General features: G+C 38.1%; 1 pseudogene; it reads left to right on the top strand.

Annotated features, from left to right (window-relative positions):
• LOC113106823 (importin-11-like) overlaps positions 1-19,257 on the top strand; it is a 118,624-nt pseudogene that overhangs the window by 27,014 nt on the left and 72,353 nt on the right.

Below are 19,257 nucleotides of genomic sequence, written 5' to 3'. Positions count from 1 at the left end.
AACCAGAATGCATGTAGTAGTGAGGTGAAAATAGCTATGCCAGCAGATGTACTACCCGTGAACTTGAAGTCAAGAAGCTGCCCTTTCCTGTCAGTTAACTGATCCCTGTGTTGTGAGATGCTGAACCATACCTGCCGCAGTAATTTAACATATGTAATTCCTCTCAAGGATATGGGCATCGCAAATATATTATGGCCATAATTTAAAATCTCTTGGTGTACTTTGCCGGTGTCATTTTCTAATCTATATTGGCATGGTCCAGAGATTTGCTTCTGGCGCTGGGAATGCCAGTTGGTGATTTGTCCAGGGGTCCTGCTGTCAAGGCAGCGTAATTGCGATTAATTCAGTGACTCAGCAGCAGACGGAATTGTTCTGGCCTGTTGATGACCAGCCCTTAGGAATAAAAGGTGGCTAGAGATGATAGAGGAGGTGACATTATCACTTTTAATGACTGGGTCATGATTGGATCACGGGTAGAGAGAATCCTGCCACATCTGTGGGGGGCTACAACCAGTATATTGTTCCTGAGAAAGGCTTGCATGAATGTTAGAAGTTGTGATGGTTAAAAGAAGGTTATTTACTGACCCTCATTTCTGTGCTCAGTTTTTTTTCTTTTTCTTTTTTTTCATACATTTTTTTCATACTCTCTTCCTATCCTACATCCCTGGATTAGGACTGTTACTGTCAAACTCCAAAATGACAGCGAAGCACAGTAAAAGAATCATGAAAATGGGAGAAATTCAGCTCACTGACTCAATGATTCAGTCGCAATTGTTAACAGCCTACTGGAGTGAAAGATTATCAGTGAATGATGACAAAGTACTGGAATTTTTGAAGCTTGACAGCCTCGGTCCTCCTTCAGTCCTATTATATTAAACAGAGTGGACAGGACATTCTTCAACAAAGTCGTACAGTTTGTGATGACATCAAAGATGAATAACTGGCTGAATTTTTATTTTGGGCTGAACTATCACTTTAAAGTGCTCGATATATGTTGTGACAAGTTGTGTTTAACGGCGTTTCTTTCTTCAGCTGTGGAAGAGACAGGCGGTGACTCCTGGAAGTATAGTTTGCAGGTAAGTGACCTCTTTTCTTCCAGTTTGACTGATTTCATAATTATTATAATGTTCTAAGGTGTTTTTTTTTTTTTTTTTTTTTTTTTGCATATGGAACATTTCCACTTGCTCATACAAGGTCAGTGGAAGTGTCAGTAAATTCAAAGCGACTGAGTTAAAAGGATTCAGGGGTCTGTCTCATTTCTTTGGAATTTACATATGGGGCCGTGACTCAGGGTCATTTGTTACTGCCCTCATGCGACTTGATTTGCATTACATCTGGCTGCCTATTTAATGTGGCTTTTATGTCCTGGCTTTAAAATGACATTGGCTGACTAAACGTATAACCTCAAGCAAGAGTAGCGTTTTACATCATATTTGTAATGTACTCGGTGAAAGACGCCACTGTGGAGTCATTTAACCTTCAGGTGATTTTCTAAAGGGAATGTCTTAATTATGTTTTGGGTTTAAATATTCTTCCTTGTCCTCTGAGTGCAACTATTTGTAAGCAGTGCGAATGTTGCACATCAGTGGAAAGTAGTGGATCTCAACTCGTTAGTCACAAACCTAAAATGTGATGCATGTCTGTTCTGATTTTGTTGTGGATAACAGGAAAAAACAGGGGTAAATGCAAATAATAAATTGCAATAATTGCAATTAACCAACTTATCAAAGATAGCAAAGGCTTATTTTTTATTATTATTAACAGAAACACTGTTGTCATTCATGTCACAAGCTCTGTGAGTTTGTGTCCAATCAAAGCACAATATTTTGAAATACATTTTCTATATTTGTCATTTGTTAGTAGGGCTGGGCGATATGGCCAAAATAATTACTTTTTTATATGAGTCGATATCGATGATTATCGCTATAAATGTCAAATCTTTATTTTATTTTTTCAAGTTTAAAGCCAGATTTTTGCTCCAAAGTGAAAGTTGTAGAAACCAAACCATTTATTTTTCTTTAACAAAGTAAATATCATAATAGAAAAATACATATCTTAGTTTCTGTATGTTCTAACGAGTGACATTGTTTCCAATCAAGAAACAATTTTGGGTTGCCTGATAATGTTAATCATAATAATAAAATGTTGTGGTCTCTTAGAAATGCACATTTGATAGAAGCTTGATTTAGGATGCAGAGGTAAATTGTTGTTCATTATCAAAATCAGTAACATTTGTAAAAATTGTAGCAATATCCGTTTTATATGGTTACATTTATTCTGGCCAAGGATTTTTTTTTTTTTATTAAGCATTGGTCTCCTGTAGTCGCATACATTTAAATCATTTAACACAGTTAAAACCACACATTAGTACTTCAGTACCATGGTAAAAATATAACTATGAAAAACAGTAGTCTAAAGACATTCAGTTTACATATGCGCACATGCTAGCTTAATAACAAATACATACAATAATTATATACCATTACTCCTTTAACAATAACATCCCAAATTTCTGCCACAATACCACGTTGCAGTGTGTGTTACTACAGTAAATCTATGGTAAATGATGCTGATGTGTAGATTAAAAAGCCTTCTGACTGTCTCGTTGCGCAGTGTTTCTCCTGTTTGGCTTTAAGCTATTTTATATTTAAATTCACTTGTGTTTACCGCTGAATTTAAGCGCTACACATAGGATCTCACAGGACTGTTTAGAGCTCATGTGACCAAAAGCATCTGCTCTAGTGAGCTTGTGCCGCGCCACGTGGAAGTTTGAACTGTGATCCGGGCAGATAAACAGTTTTGTTTCCGCTGTTGGTGCATGAACGTTATATCAAACATTTATTGAACTCGTCAAATCATTTTATAGAGTAAAATTATACCGCAATAGGTATAGATTTATTGGCCAGCCTCAGTAGCATGATTTTTTTCTGATTAAGGTTGCGATTTGGTTTCCTGTTGTTGTTTGTAAGACTGCACTCTTTATTTTGGTGGAAAAATGCATGGGGGTCCCAAAGGTTCTCTTTTGTTGACAACAATTGTTTTATAAGTGTTTCTCGTTACAAGATTGGAAAGACGTTTGGTGCTTGTTGCATTCCCAGTGCTATTCTAAGCAACCCAAAACTCCGAGCAGATGTAGAGAGTTGTTGTAGAGCAGTATTTACTGTGATCCAAGCCGCTCCAGACACAGAAAACCTTATCAGCTGCTGTGCTGTGCCTTACTCTGAATTATTCAGTGCATATATTGAATTAATTAAATTTTCAACCTTTCCGATTTAATAATCGCACTAAGCCATACCGGAGTTTTAGTTTTGATTAATCATGCAACCTCATTTGATAGAAGCTAAATCTTTGAAGTCTTCCAAACCTCTGGGCCAGAATGAAGTCCTTTCTCTTGTGATCATCCATAGTCAGTCCAGGCACCTGCCCTAAGTGCCCTTATTGATCCAGTTCTGAACTTTATCGATCACGTCAGATTTCCTGCAGGCATAGAACATGATGTGACATATGTGGTGATTGTTGAGCTTGCCACATGCACTTTGCAAAGGTGTGATATTTGACCTCCTTTAGTCCCCTGTGAGGTCAGTGTCCAAGCATGTAATAATAGATGCTGAAGGCCACAGAGTCAGGTCTCGCACCCTGACCCCTCCTTCAATGCAAACTATTGATTGTGTTGGCTAGAGCGATGGACACCACTGAAAATCCGATGGTTTTCTTTTCATGTGTTTGTGTTGGTAGGTTAATGCTTCTGTTTAAATGTTGTTTCTTTATTCCTTGTCAAATACTCTTTGTTTAACTCGATATCTTTACAGCCGTGCACAGAAGTGCTTTTCTTGGACATTTTCCACAGCTACAGTCAAACTTTGACATCATTGCTTCAAGAAATGGTGCAGAATCTTCGAGGTTGGTTTAACCAGATTTTTAAATAAATATTATTTAGACTATCTTGGGATAAAAATGTTATCAAATTAAAAAAAAAAAATCAGAATAATAGGAATTATTTTACATAAGTGTATAATAAAACATAATGCTAGTTTGTGGTGACACTTTATTTATTGTTTGTGAATCTTTAACCATGTTTTTTTACATTTGATCAAATGTTTCAAATTGTATTTATTTACACTCCTTAAAAAATAAAATAAAAAATAAAAATATACAGGATTAAAATCCACATGTCTTCCTAGTCTTGCCAAGATGTTAAGGCCGTTCTGTTTTAAAGGTTGTAGAGTGGCTTTAACCAGGTAGAACAGCTTAAACCAGCTAAGACACGTTTTTTCCTGGTTTAAGTTGTTGATTTTTTCCAGCAGGGATAGATTCATTATGCCTTATTAAAAAGAAAAAAGTGAGCAAAGACTGCTGGCATTCAAGGACACAGTGAATGAATTAGACAAGTCAAAGCTTTTAATGTGCTGCTGATTAAAGGGATACTTCACCCAAAAATGAAAGTTTTCTCATTAATCACTTACCCCCATGCCGTTCCAAACCTGTAAAAGCTTTGTTCGTCTTTGGAACACAATTTAAGATATTTTGGATGAAAGCCTATAGGCTTGAGACTGTCCCATAGACTGCCAAGTAAATAACATTGTCAAGGTCCATAAAAGGTATAAAAAGTCATTGTCAGAATACTCAATCTGACTTTATTCAATAATTCCATTGTCAAAGAAAAAGTGTGCGCTGTTTCTACGTGTATTTCAAATCAAAGCGAAATGCACATAGAAACAGCACACCCTTGTGGTGCGGAGGACACAGAAGAGCACACGCAGCATTGTGATATGGAGAGACACAGAGAAGACCTTGACAAAGGAATTATTGAATAGAGTCGTTATTTTAGTTGTCTTCGCTTACAAAATGTGTTCCCATCACTTCATATAACCCAGATTGCGCTTCTGATGGCAGGTGGAGTATTCTGACGATTACTTTTTTCATACCTTTTATGGACCTTTTATGGACCTGTTGGGACAGTCTCAAGCCTCCAGGTGTTCTTCCAAAATATCTTAAATTGTTTTCCGAAGATGAACGTAGATTTTACGGGTTTGGAACGACATGGGTGTAAGTGATTGATGACAAAAATAAAAAAACATATTTTGGGGTGGAGTAACCCTTTAAAGACTTGGAGATCAAATTAAACTCACTGGTCAAATGAACTGCTGTTATGTTGTGATAATGAAAGAAATGTATTTTAAAAAAAAAGTGTATTTAAGAAAAAAAAAAAAAAAAAAAAAATATATATATATATATATATATATATATATATATATATATATATATATATATATATATATATATATATATATATATAAAGTAAGCTATTCTTTGTCAAAATAAAACTGAAAGTTCCGTACTGCAGGACACTTTTTATCTATAGTAATTAACATGTTAGCTTCTTACATCAAATATTTTAAAAAGCCAACAAATGGGAAGTGCTGAAAATGTGCCCGGATACCACATTGTTTTTAGAGAACCCCTTTTTGAAGTGTTTCAGCATAGAAGTACTGTCAATTCTAGCTTCCGGCTGACATTAGCTTAGAAAGGCTGGGTTGACACCAAATGACACATGCCATGCCATCAGTTCTTCAATGCTCTTTTTATTTCCAAATGAGGGGTTTTCTCTACCTTTTTTGTCAGGAAAACCTGACAAAGTCATGTGGGGTTCTACTTTAGATGTGGACTTTTTGATTGTAGCCTTGCTGGGCAAATGTCACCTTTATAAAGGACATGCACCCCGCTAAGCTAAAGCGCTAGTGCTACCACTTACAGCTGCGTGTAGCAATTAAGCTTGCACTTTCAGCCAAATACAAGGACTGTTCAACTAGCATTACGCTCTCATTGCCTTTGATCTGGCTTGCTACTAATTAAGTAGTGAATGACTCAAATAAGCTTTCCGTGTAAATTAGTTGATGATTAAATTAGTTAGCAGGTTTTTTTTTACAAATCATGTGTCATTAAAGTGTGAAGTCAACATCATTATAAAGGCACACATTTAGATGAGGATTCTGATAATGACCACAGTTAATTTCCTAGTAGGGCCGTTGTCTTTTTCTGTGCATTTCCTGTGTTCTAATTATATTTGGACTTGTCATTTTATGATGGATAATTGTGATTGGTTAAGGGAAATGGGCCAAAAGTTTTAGTTGCTTATGTTATTTTATTACAGGCTCTGCCATTTTTACTACTTTGATGGTTTGCAAAGTGGTTAACTTACAATTGTTACAGATGTGTAAAAGTGCTAGATGTTCCCTACAGGCCTAAAGCACATTGTGTGCAGGTTGTAAGGGGAGACAATAAATGAAAATTTAAAAAGCACAATGTCTGCTTTCCCTCTCAGACCCCAGTAATGTGGAGGATCCAGTACAGATGCTCATGAAGGATGCAGGTACCATCATGCATTACTGGTTACCCTTGCACACTCAACACCTTTCTCTTCAGTAAGACTAAAAATCTGGCTCAATCAAATAAAAAAAATAAAAAATTAAAGTAAAGAATCATGTTACATTAAGATATTAATGATGTCCTAAATGTTGTAAATAGATATTGTAAATGTCCTACCGTATATATATAAAAACAAAATTTTTGATTACTAATGTGCATTGATAAGAATTCATTTGGGCAATTTAAATGGATCATTAGGGCAATTTAAATGGAGTAATTTAAATAAATTACTCCATTTAAACATTCTTAAAAATACCCGCAGGTCTGTGTTAGTGAATGAAGCCAGAAAGTCATGGGAACTTCTAAAGCCTTGCCTTCTGTAGGTGAAACAGTATTCACTCCTGTTATTGTTTTTCCCAGGAAGTGATGTCACTCCACGGGTGAGTTCAAAGAAGCTTGTGCAGTGATAGAGTCTCACCCTTCTGTAGATAAAAGACTAAAGCTTTCTCTCAGAAGTTTTTAATTTTTTTATTGCATTACTCCTCTGTGAGCTCGGATAGGCATTTTATCAAAAAGAATGTGAAATGAAGCCCAGCACCTTCAAGTTTCTTGCTGCTTTGCCATGATTTTTCTTTCTAGAAATCTAGGTTGGTTACATAAAGGTGAACAGGTATAAACACATAATTTAATAGCTCAATTATTTATTTATTTTTGGCCTCAGGAGTTTAAAAATTGTGCCGGATAACATCAAAATTCTGAATGAGGACGGCCCCTGGAAAGAGCTGATATCTTTCACTCTCTCGCAAGTCTTTTTAAGAACAGCACAAAGATATCGAGATTTAGATAAACCTCTCAGACGGGAGCCTGGATAATCTTTACACTTCGCCTCAATGACATTTACTGCCTTCTTACAATAGCAGTATTATATCAGCTGTGGTTGATGGATTGGTTAAACAATGTTCTTCTGGGAGACTCCAGCAGTGCATTTGAAGATGTGAGGCATCAGATATGTTAAATAAACGTCCTGTGGAGAAATGTGTTGAAATATTAATTGAAGGCCATGAGGAATAAGTAAAGAAACTTGGAAATAAAAATAAATAAATGAGATGTTAAAAGCAAAGCATAAGTAGGTGCAGAAGTGTTGGGGAAGATGACTTGACAAGCTGCTCATAATTTACAGTAGTTAATGAAGAGTCAAACTACCCATTCTACTTATTTAGTTACACTACAAGATAATAAAATGTTGCTTGCAACACTGGTTTTATTTTTTATTTTATTAGTTATCTAATTTTTTATTGGGCTGTAAGTCAAATTAATATTTATTTCTTAAACAGGCACTACAAAATGGTTTTTTCTTCATTTAGTTACTTCTATCATTTGGCTGTATATTATTAAAATATATAGCGATGTATCTAACTAGCAATGTAGAAAAACTAGTGTTATGCAATTAAAAATTTAGTTCTTTCTACTTTTTTGTCATTTACTCTCCAATACTGCTGTGAACTGCCAGTGCCTGATGCAGTTTTTATGTTTTGGTGACAGTTCTGTGGGAGAAAAAGACAAAGATATAGAATTAAATAAAGAAGTAATGGAGACTGTGACTCTACACAAACCATCATTTTTGACTTTAGAGAGAAAGAGAGTGGAGAAACAGACCTCTGTTGTGGAAGATCTCATTATAATCGCATTTGAAACCATGACCGCCAGTGTCTTCTTCCATTCACCACTGTTTGTTTTTGTTTTTCTGTTTCTTTCTCCTACTGAGTAAGGAAAGAGGGATTTAAACCTCAATTTGCATATTTCCAAACGTTCATGTTGACTCCACGAAATTAAAATGAGAGTTTTGTGACTTTTAGTCTATGTTTTGAGGTCATCTACACTATCATTCAAAAGTTTGCACTCAGTATTTTTTAATAATACTTTGCCTCAAATTTACAAAGTTGATCAAAAGTGAGAGTAATTAAATTTATATATATTAATATTTCATGACATTATTCTTTTTACTGTTTTAGTGATCAAATAAATGCAGCCTTTGTCAGCAAAAGAGATTTATTTTAAAGACATTTAAAAATCTTACAGACCCTTAACTTTTAAACAGGGTACATGCAAGCATATTTATAAATGGCAACAAAAGTAAATTCTATCAGATACATATTTAAAAATGTACAGATTTCCTCAATAAAATTGAACAAAAATATGAATGACTCACGCACTACATCAGTTTTTTTAAATTATTGCAGAGAAATGACATAACTAAGTGGAAATGTCTTGTCAAAACTTAGTTACAATAAAAAAGATGTCAAAAACAGCAAGAAAACTGCACTTCTTAAGTGATTTTCTAGAATAAAAGAACTAAACTTAAGAATTATAGTCATATAAATATATAAATATATGCAAAGTGAATCAGATTCGGAGATTTTTTTGCACTGTGTCACCAACGGATCCTCTGCAGTGAATGGGTGCCATCAGAATGAGATCCTAAACAGCTGATAAATACATCACTACAGTTCTCAAATAATCCACACGACGCAGTCTATCAAATGTTTTGTGAAGTAAAAATCTATGTGTTCGTAGGAAACAAATTAATCATGGCATTTATTTTTAAATCTCCATTCTGATGGAACCCATTCACTGCAGAGGATCTATTGGTGATCTAGTTAATGCGTGTAATAAAGTGTAATAAAATCTGTTCAGCTGAAGGAACAAACTCATCTACATCCTGGATGGCCTCAGAGTGAGAAGAAAAATAATAATAATAATAATTATATATATATATATATATATATATATATATATATATATATATATATATATATATATATATATATATATATATATGCTTTATTAAAATTATTATTATCCATTTATTTAAGGAAAGAGAGAAGTCTTGAATTTCAGAGTTCCACAGTAGTTTGTTTGTAACAATCCACTTGTCTCAATTGTTTTGGCATCAACATACTCAAGAGTGCCTGTGTTGCAGGCAGTGTATGTGCAAATGTGTGTGTGTGTGTTATGTGCTGTTGGGCTTTTTTTGTATGTGTGTGTGTGCGTGCTGCTCCAGTGGGGTTCAGTCAAGCACTCGAGTGCGTGAGTGTGTGTTGATGGGCATTGAGGCAGTCTTGACAGAGCAAGCAAATGTACGCCTGCCACTCTTTAATCAGGCACATTTGTCACTGTCATGATGAGACAGTATGCCTGAGAAAGGCTCAGAGGGATTTTCAGAGAGACATATGAGTAACCCTGGTGCTGACATCTGCCATCTGTGCCTTAGGCTTTGGGATTTGACAAGTTTATATTCAGCAGGAATTCACCAATATGCATTATACCTTCGTAATTAGTCCTCATTGCTTGTTATGAGAAATAGCTGAAAATTCCTTGACCTTGTACACTGTCATTTCTCCCGACTGGCAGCCCTCCAGACCCTCCCATTGATTCATCACTTCATTCGACCTAGTGTGTCACGAAGTCCAGACTCTTGCGCTTTGCCTTGGCAGACAGATTATCTGAGCACTGATCTTGTGGCTCTAAGGTCAAAAGGGGCAGCAGCGCTGAACAGGTGTTGCTAAGGACCAGATCAATAGGCTGGGGAAACTAGTTGCATCCGTCTTCCTCATTTTCAGGAACTCTGTCACGTTTCTTCTCCGCCCTGAGATTGTAGCGGGACAAAATAAACTATTACTTTCCTTGGAAAGATTAAGGCCCAGGACATTGGGGACAGTGCACTGAGCCATTACATGGCCTCAAACCTGAATAAAAGGGACTAACGTTCATATAGATAAATTTATGTGGCAGTATAAAAAAAAATAATAATAAATAAATAAACAATCAAATAAAAATAAATAGATTCATTTTCAACGCGTCTTTTGTGTCCATACCCAAGTGATTTCCGCTGGTGATAAGGTGAGTGAATGTTTAAATTCACTCCCTGACATTAGATGGCATTTAAAGAAAAACAGAAATACCACGGTACACATTGAATCCTATTTGATCTGCAATTACTCTCCATAACATGTCCCTCTTATCAAGATTTTTGTATTCGCTGTCACATTTGTCACATTTTTGTTCAGACACCAATGAAACCAGCAGCTCTACATTCATCTTGCCTCAATGCATCTTTTTGGTCTACTTACTTCTTCTTCATCGTTAGGTATCAAGTGTGCTTGGAAATAACATTTTGTGCTTGAGCATCATCAAGTAGTGTTTTACTGTAAATTCAGCAGCTCCAGGCTTTGGAACAGATGTGCCAATCTCAATGATCGGGCAGTTTTTAACGCGGTGCATCAAACCAAAAAAACAAGCCCGAGGCATTTTTTTACGCTTTTATGTCTCATGTTTTGCGTGTCATAGTGCACAATCATATTAGCGCCCTTTGTTTATTTACGAGGCGTTAAAAGACAGCGATAATCGCGTGCAATATTCGTCCTGGTGTGAACAAGCCTTAAAGGTACTGTTTGTAATGTCTACTTAATACTTTCTCATTTAAAGCAAAGATCTCTTTAAATAATCATTTGGGGGTATTTTCACAGCTAAATGTAATTTGTGATTAATTAGATTCATAAATCGACACATCATGTAATTAATTAGATTAAAGGTGCAGTAGGGAACTTTTGTAAAAAAATATTTTTTACATATTTATTAAACCTGTCATTATGTCCTGACAGTAGAATATGAGACAGATAATCTGTGAAAAAAATCAAGCTCCTATGGCTCCTCCCAGTGGTCCTATTGCCATTTGCAGGAACTCCATCGCTCCCGGTAAGAAACAAGCAATCAGAGCTGCGGTCCGTAACTTTATTTGTGTTCAAAATGTAGAAAAATGTATATAATAAGTGAGTACACCATGAATCCATTTTCCAAACCGTGTTTTTGGCTTGTCCTGAATCACTAGGGTGCACCTATAATAAGTGTTTATATTCGGACTATTTTAGATTGCTTCGGGGGTACCGCGGCGGAGTAACCCAGTACCTTTGTGATTCTTCATAGACATAAATAGAGAGAAGTAGTTCCGGCTACGATGTTCTTCCGCAAGACGCAAGCAGTTCTGTTTATTAACCGCTAGAGCGTCAAAAGTTCCCTACTGCAGCTTTAAACATTTTAATTCACTGACAGCCCTACTATAATAAACCAATGAGTAATTTTTTCATAATTCTGACTACATTAGTCATTTTTGATTCATTAACATGAAATGTTCATACTTTGAGAATCATTTGTTTGTAAATCAAACTACACTATATTTTTTGATTCACTAACACAAACAGGCTTTTGTACTTTACAATCTGATTGTGAATTGGCCTACACTGGTTGTGCTGTATATTTGCTGAAGCTCTGAGCTGAAAGTGTAGTTCACACTGTAAGTCACTTGTTCATAAGTCAAACTACACCGTTCATGCTGTATGATTGTTTTTTCATGCAGCACTTGTGGACAGCCAAAATGAAAGCGATTACTTGGCATTCGTTTTGAAAATTTTAGTTCTCACTTGACTTAAATCCATCTTTGCTACTTCCACTCTAGGAGAGTTCTTGAAGGCAGGTGCCCTTTCTTTGTCCTAGTTGGGTCGCATCCTTTGGCTCACGTGGAGAATCAAGTCAATGCTCAGCGACCCTTGGCCTCTCGTCACATGCCATACTCTATTGCGTTTCAAGTACAGCATAGCAGCCCCACTGCAGGCAAGCTCGGAGAGCAGCAGCATGTGTGATGGTAATGGTCAGTGTGCGATTCACAGCAGCGTGAAATGACCTTTTCAGCTCAGAGCTTCAGCATGGCAGCTGTGGTGCCAGTTCAGCTTTAGGCACCGTGCCATTTTTACTCCTATTTCGTTTATTTGTAAAATATTAGTTTTGTATTATTATATGATAAACATTTAGAATGTATTGTTATTAATTTGATAATTTTTGCTATTTTTTAAGTCTTTGTTTTCTGTCTGAAATGGTCACTTTTGTACAAGCAGATTCGGATATGCTTTTCAGTTTTATCTATATACCATTGTGGACTCTTCATATTTTGAAATGTGTTTTAATACTTTTTTTCCCTCCACTGGCCCCTAAAATTAAAAAAAACAGAGGCAGGTTACAATACAGGTCAATCATATGATCTTTAGGTTTGAATTTAGATTTTTGACTATAAAGTTGCAGACTAGACCAGATTTTATGCTGCAAGTCAACAATCTAGCTATGCTTCCCCATCCTGTTTAAGTAGGTGTATTTTGGCCAGAATAAGTTGCAGTCTGGTCCAAATAATACTGATAATCTGGTTATGTGTGAATACATTTTGATCAGTCAGCATCTGAGTGAGTGATCCTTGGCAAGAATAAACTGCAGACTGGACCAAATTTTTTGCTGATCAAAACAGCCTCAGTTTGGGTTGACAGATTGTTCCAAACTAAAACTTTACCTAATATCAAAAATATCTGTTCTTCGCATGCCTTCAATGCAAATATCCACATTTGCAAAAGATTCACAGTCAAAGCTTTGTTTCTCATCATGCCTGCTTCATTATAATGGTTTGTTGCTAATTAGAGGTGTGTAATTAAAGAAATGCTGCTGTGCTTTGTGTGTGTGTGTTCAGAGCACAGCATGTTTGAGGCTTGTATGATGACTCGGCTGTTTAAAAAGGTAATGGAGGCTCTTGAAGCTATGTTTTATTTACAAGTCCCTCTGGTCATAAACAGATACTTTCAGCCTTTCAGTGTTTGTGTTCATGACAAATTTAAGAGAGACCACAAGATTCAGTCTCCTTTTATAGAGCTTCACTTCCGTACCCTTCTTTTTGACACAGACAAGACTGAGGTTATCAGCAGTCTTTGAGTGACGTCTCCTGCCATAGTCTGTTCTGACATGTCTGAGCTGCAGCCACTTGACAGCAGCCCTCTTTAAAATCAATCATTCCCTTGAATAGAGGCAGAGTTTTATGGTCAGCCTCTTTCAGGCCTACTGAGAACATATTTATTTTTTCTCCTATTGAAGTGATTCAAATACTAAATAGCAGAATTTGATTTCCCTGGCAACCGCGCATATATGAATGTATGCAAGTGGAGGTAATAACTAAATCACAAAAATTCAATTTTCAGTGCGACACAGTCACGGCGCTCTGATACATTTAATAGTTCTTTCTCCAGTCTTACAACGGCAGGAACTCTGTCCCCTTTTCCCATTTTTGTAAGATGTGTTTTTCACAGTAATAATATAAAGATTGTCCTGATGGACTATGCTGCGAAAACCCCTTGAGCCTTTCCTTTTTAGGACTGACATTTTATGTCTTGAAATATTGAGCAGAACATTGGCAAAAAGTTGCATAAGTCTGACGTGATTCATTAAGCACTTTAGACACTACCTCAGGCATGCATACAGTAGAAAGTTTATGATGCATATTACCAAACAAACAATGCAAGCTATTTTATATGACTGAGGATTTTCGTCTATCTATCTTAATTCTATATTATCTCAAATTATAATTGTTAATATTAATATACAATAATGTAATAAATGCATAATATATAATAATGTAATGAATTACATTTAGCATTAGTAATCTACAGAATAATATATATACATTTATGGATGTTTATGCATGTGTGTGTGTTTACCTATATACCATGTGTGTGTGTATATATATATATATATATATATATATATATATATATATATATATATATTTATATATATGCATATACATGTATGTTGGTCTGTTTGTATGTATATATACGTATGTGTTTACAATTCTTACATTTATGGTTTAAATAATTTTACATTATATTTGTTTATACAGTAATCAGAATGCAATTTCTTTTCTTTTTTTTGTGTCCTTGTCCTTTCTAATGTCCATTTAGCTCATTACCTTCTTGCCACACTGCATATTAAATTTCTATTAAAACTGAATTAAAATTATTTAATAGGAAAAGGAGGTCTCTTTGGAGACTCCTCAAACTAATAAGTGAACAGGAAGGCAAAGTGCCCTCGGCAGCAGGCATGTTTACCTTTATTTGCATGTTTATATGTTGTGCTGTACTTCGTTGGGAGTAATCACTGGGTACATGTCATTCAGCAGATGTGTTGTAGAGCAAGCAGAGTGTTTTGATGCGTCGTTCGTTACCTTAGAGTGGACTCATTATGACTCACAGCTTGGATAATGTGTTTGATCTCTCTGTGGAGTGACCTTTATAGTTGATGTAATGAGGTGCTGGTGATATTAGTTGTGGTGGTTTTGGATGCGATGCTGAAGTTTTTATCACCATTGGCTCTAATTACTCTGTCGCTCACTGGCAAGTAAACGAAAGCAGCTTAAACCCCCGGCATGCTCCCTTACTTTTTATCAACGCCAGTGGCACAGCAACCTGTTTCTCCAGAGATATTTTCTTCCAAAAAATAAAAAAGCCTTAAAATGATCCCTCCCAGACTCTCTTTTATTGTCTCCAGTGACCTGAGAGATCCCCGGGGCTCAAAAGTCATGCCTGCTTTACTTTGGAGAACTGATCCTGCAAAAACCTTTCAAAACTGGGACTGGTTTTTGGTGGGAAATGCAGGTTCTTTGCAAAAGCAAATACCCTGATTCGCTGCTTCTGATATATTTATTTTTATTTTTTTTATTTCTGCTTGAGTCTTACTTTGAATGTCCTCTATATTTATTCTATATTTATTAATATTTATAATATTTATCTGCAGACATCCATAAAAAAGTTATTCTGAGGCATGAAAGCTAGCATTCATCTGTGAGATGTCTAGAATGGACAGCGGAGCGAGGAGGAGAGTTATTGACAAAAATAAATCAATGTACAGATGGGTGAAAGCAGCAGACTCGTATTTAAAAGTTATTAACCTACATTTTACAATTCATCCTCCAAACTCGTCACCTATTGTTGAGGACGAATGAAACTGATTAAAGTGCAAATTGAACATAGAGAGAGGGGCAGAATAGCCAGGCAGTCTTAGTATGTATGTTGCAATGTATGCATAAATATTCCACAAGCAGTGCACCCTAAACCTCTTTAAGCTTCAATGAGAATATATATCTTGATTTGGAAATGATGTGCATTTCAGTGTGGCCAATGAATAAATATAACAATGATTATGAAAATGAACCATTGATTTGGTTATTGAGCGGTCTTAAACTTGGAAACATATATAAGGTGCCCTTGGGTTCACTGCTGTATATGCTTTTTCTAAGATATGTAACGTTCAAATCAATTTCCACATGCACTTTAATTGTTTAATCTTACAGTATAGAGGTATCTGGGGGCTTTCTGTAGGTGGAGTGCGTTCGATCGTTCATGCCTGCATAATTTTAAGATAATTTGCACTAATTAAAGAAGGATTTTTTTTGTGCTTTCATAGGAATGTTAGGAAGTTTTTTTTTTTTTTTTTGCATTCGGATTGTTATATCCCTTTATATGTATTCAGTGTTTTATTCTGGACTTGTGCCCGGAGAAAGTTTTTCTCTTATGAATACTATAACCTTACGTGATTTTTTTCCTCCTGGGAAAACAGAAACCTTTAAGTTGTGCAGTTTTCATGAAAATCAGAAAAGTTTAAAGTGTGCTGAATACAATATTTGAATTGTAAAAGACAATTTGCAGACATCATCCCTATGTTGTCTTACACTGGCAATTACTTCTCAGATAAAATAAGCTTTTTAACGAATTTTTAAACAGGACAATGCAAAGGAATGCTAATTTGGCATATTTCGTTTTTTAGGTACAAGTTGATCAGATCAAGTTGGGTGATCTGGCTGATTGAAACACTAGTACTCTATTAAAATTTACTCCAAATTTGCTGTGCTTTCTTTTTTTGCGCAGTTGCAATGAATGCAACCTGAGGCTTTCAAGCTTCAGAAAGTACATGAATACACCATAAAAGTATCATAAAACAATACAAAATTATGTTATAATTATGTTATAACTACTTATGTTACTCAAACTGTCCTTGCCAGATTCACAAGAGATGAAGCAAAGTATGGTTCATGAATTATTCGTTCTATTCAGTTAAAAAATCAGTTGGTCCAGTTCATAAACTGGTCTGAATGATTCACTGACCACATTTATCATCCTCTTATGATGCTATTTCCAGCTTTCAAGCTTCAGTTCCCATTGCATGGAAAAGAGCGACAAGCGCATTTTTTAATCTCCACTTTTGTCTTCCTCAAAAGAATCAAGCACCTTGTTATTATTTTATGTATGATGTTTTATGTATAATTTCCATGATTAATTAATATGTTTATTGCGAGAATCCCCAAGCAAGCTGGAGACTGCACAAAACAACCATACATTAATTTAATTGTGTTATTTGAATATTATTCATATACTATAATAGTTTTTATTGAAATTAATTATCTTTAACTTTCATATTTTCAGTATATTCATAAATATTTGATCTTTATTTTAATTTCAAATGTAGTAATTTTGTTGTATTCTTGTCATTTTTATTATTATTTTTTGTTTTTAATTATTACTGTTTAGTATTCATTTATTTTCTTTTTTGTTTCTTTTTTATTGAGGTATTTTATTTGTTTCCAGTTATTAGTTTTAGAGCATAAACTTATTCTGTTAATAGCCAAGGCACTGTAAGTTTCTGTAAGTTTTTTAAAATCAAATATTTATATTTTATTATTATTATTATTATTATTTTTCAGCTTATAAAACTGATTTTAAGATTTTATGTTTTATATCTTTAGTTATAGTTTTAGTTCCCTTTCAGTCGGTCACTCTCGACGCCACGTCGGATGACCGACGAATATGGGATATCGCTTCGATAGACCAATCTACTTCGAGTGTAAACTAAACGAGCCAATGCACATTGGCATGCAATTATTGCATCCAGCTGCCGCTGATCACTGCGTGAGTATAAGAGGGCAGCAGGTGCAATGCATACCAGCTTTTCGCTTCGGAGCCGAGCGTTAGTATCGCGGTATCCAGTGGGACTCCCCCCGACCAGATGTCGATCTCAGCATCGGAGGGAGAGCTGTCGGATCACGGTTCGGTTGCGCTACCGTCCTCTGGGATGGTGACAAAGCCTGATTCGGATCCCGAAGTGGCAGCTATGCTTTCCCGGGCCGCCGAGAGGGTAGGGCTCGAGTGGAATCCCCCACCGCGTCCCGAGCCCTCACGGCTGGATGATTGGTTTCTCGGGGTGGTGCGCGCTGGTTCTCAGCGCCCCACCCCAGTGCCTTTCTTTCCGGAAGTGCATGACGAGCTCACCAAGTCGTGGATGGCACCTTTTACTGCCAGAAACCAGCCGGTGGGCTCCTCCTCCCTCACCACCCTCGAGGGCGGTGCAGCGAAGGGGTATTCAGGAATCCCGTCGGTGGAGCGGGCGGTAGCGATGCAATTGTGTCCTAAGTCCGCCGCCTCCTGGCGTGGAGACCCGGTGCTCCCTTCCCGGGCCTGTATGCACTCGTCTGGTCTGACCGGCAGTGCCTATGTGGCTTGCGGGGAAGCTGCTTCCGCCTTACACGCTATGGCGTTACTGCAGGTGCACAAGGCTAAGGCACTGAAAGACCTGCACGAGGGTGGTCACGATCCAGCGCTTCTGGAAGAGCTCCGAACCGCCACTGACCTTGCGCTTCGAGCGACGAAGGTCACCGCGAGTTCGCTGGGTCGTGCGATGTCCACATTAGTGGTCCAGGAGCGCCATCTGTGGCTGGGTCTGGCAGACATGAGGGACACCGACAAGGTCCGGTTTCTCAATGCCCCTGTGTCCCAGACCGGCCTCTTCGGCGACGCAGTCGAGATTTTGGCCCAGCAATTCTCGGCTGCCCAGAAGCAGACTGAGGCGATCCGACACATCCTGCCCCGGCGGGCAGCTGCTGCTATCTCCACCCACCCGCCGGCTGCAGTGCCCCAGCCTGCTCGTCGCCGAGGGCAGCCCCCTGCATCCGCCCCTGCTCACGCGTCGCATCTGCAGCAGCCTCCAAGTGGTGCCGTTGAGCTGGGCACAGGCAGGCTGCCCCTCCCGTCCTGGCCCCCGTCAAACCTGACGGTAAGCAGAAGAGCAAGAGGCCCTGGGACGGGTGACCCAGAGAGAGGTAGCTGCTTTCTGGGGGATGGTGTAGGCACCTCTCCCTCCCCTGGAGGAGGGCCAGGCGGAGAATTTGGAAATCTCGACAGGAGAGTAGTTTCCTCCCTCTCTGGGTCCCAGGAGGGCACGGAGAGTTGCGGACGGCCAAGCACCGGACCTCACTCATCCTCCTCCTTCGCCAGATGGCAGCTGCGGGCGGTTCGAGAGCGTCAACAAAGGCCCTACTCACGCACCCTCTGCCAACCCGTGGAACCAGGTGAGCCCTGCACCCCACACTCGCACCACACAAGCCGCCCGAGTTGGGCCCCTGTGTTCCACCTCGCTGCCCCACTGCGGGTACGGCTGTGGTTCTGCTGGTCCCGCTTGTACGGTTCTTAGGCGCCTGGTCAGTGCTACCCAGCCCGTCTCGCTGGCTTCTGCGAACCATCAGCCTCGGCTATGCGATTCAGATCGCCCGGCTTCCCCCCAAGCTCTGCGGTGTCCGCCTCACTACAGTGGAAGCGTCCGATGCCCCTGTCTTGCGGAAAGAGATCGCAGTCCTACTGGCGAAGGCCGCGATAGAGCCGGTCCCTCCAGCCGATATGAGGAAGGGGCTTTACAGCCCGTACCTCATTGTACCCAAGAAAAGCGGTGGGTTACGACCGGTCTTGGATCTGCGAGTTTTGAATCGGGCCCTCTATCAGCTACAGTTCAAAATGTTGACACAGAAACGCATTTTCAGGTGCGTCCGTCCCCAAGATTGGTTTGCAGCGATCGACCTGAAGGACGTGTACTTTCATGTGTCCATACTTCCGCGCCACAGACCTTTTCTGCGGCTTGCGTTCGAAGGACTAGCATATCAGTACAAGGTCCTGCCCTTCCGGCTGTCCCAGTCTCCCTGTGTCT

This window comes from Carassius auratus, chromosome 8 (genome assembly GCF_003368295.1).
Source record: "Carassius auratus strain Wakin chromosome 8, ASM336829v1, whole genome shotgun sequence".
NCBI classification, from domain to species: domain Eukaryota; kingdom Metazoa; phylum Chordata; class Actinopteri; order Cypriniformes; family Cyprinidae; genus Carassius; species Carassius auratus.
The sequence above is the reverse complement of the archived record's forward strand: the minus strand, read 5'-3'. Positions and strand labels throughout refer to the sequence as shown.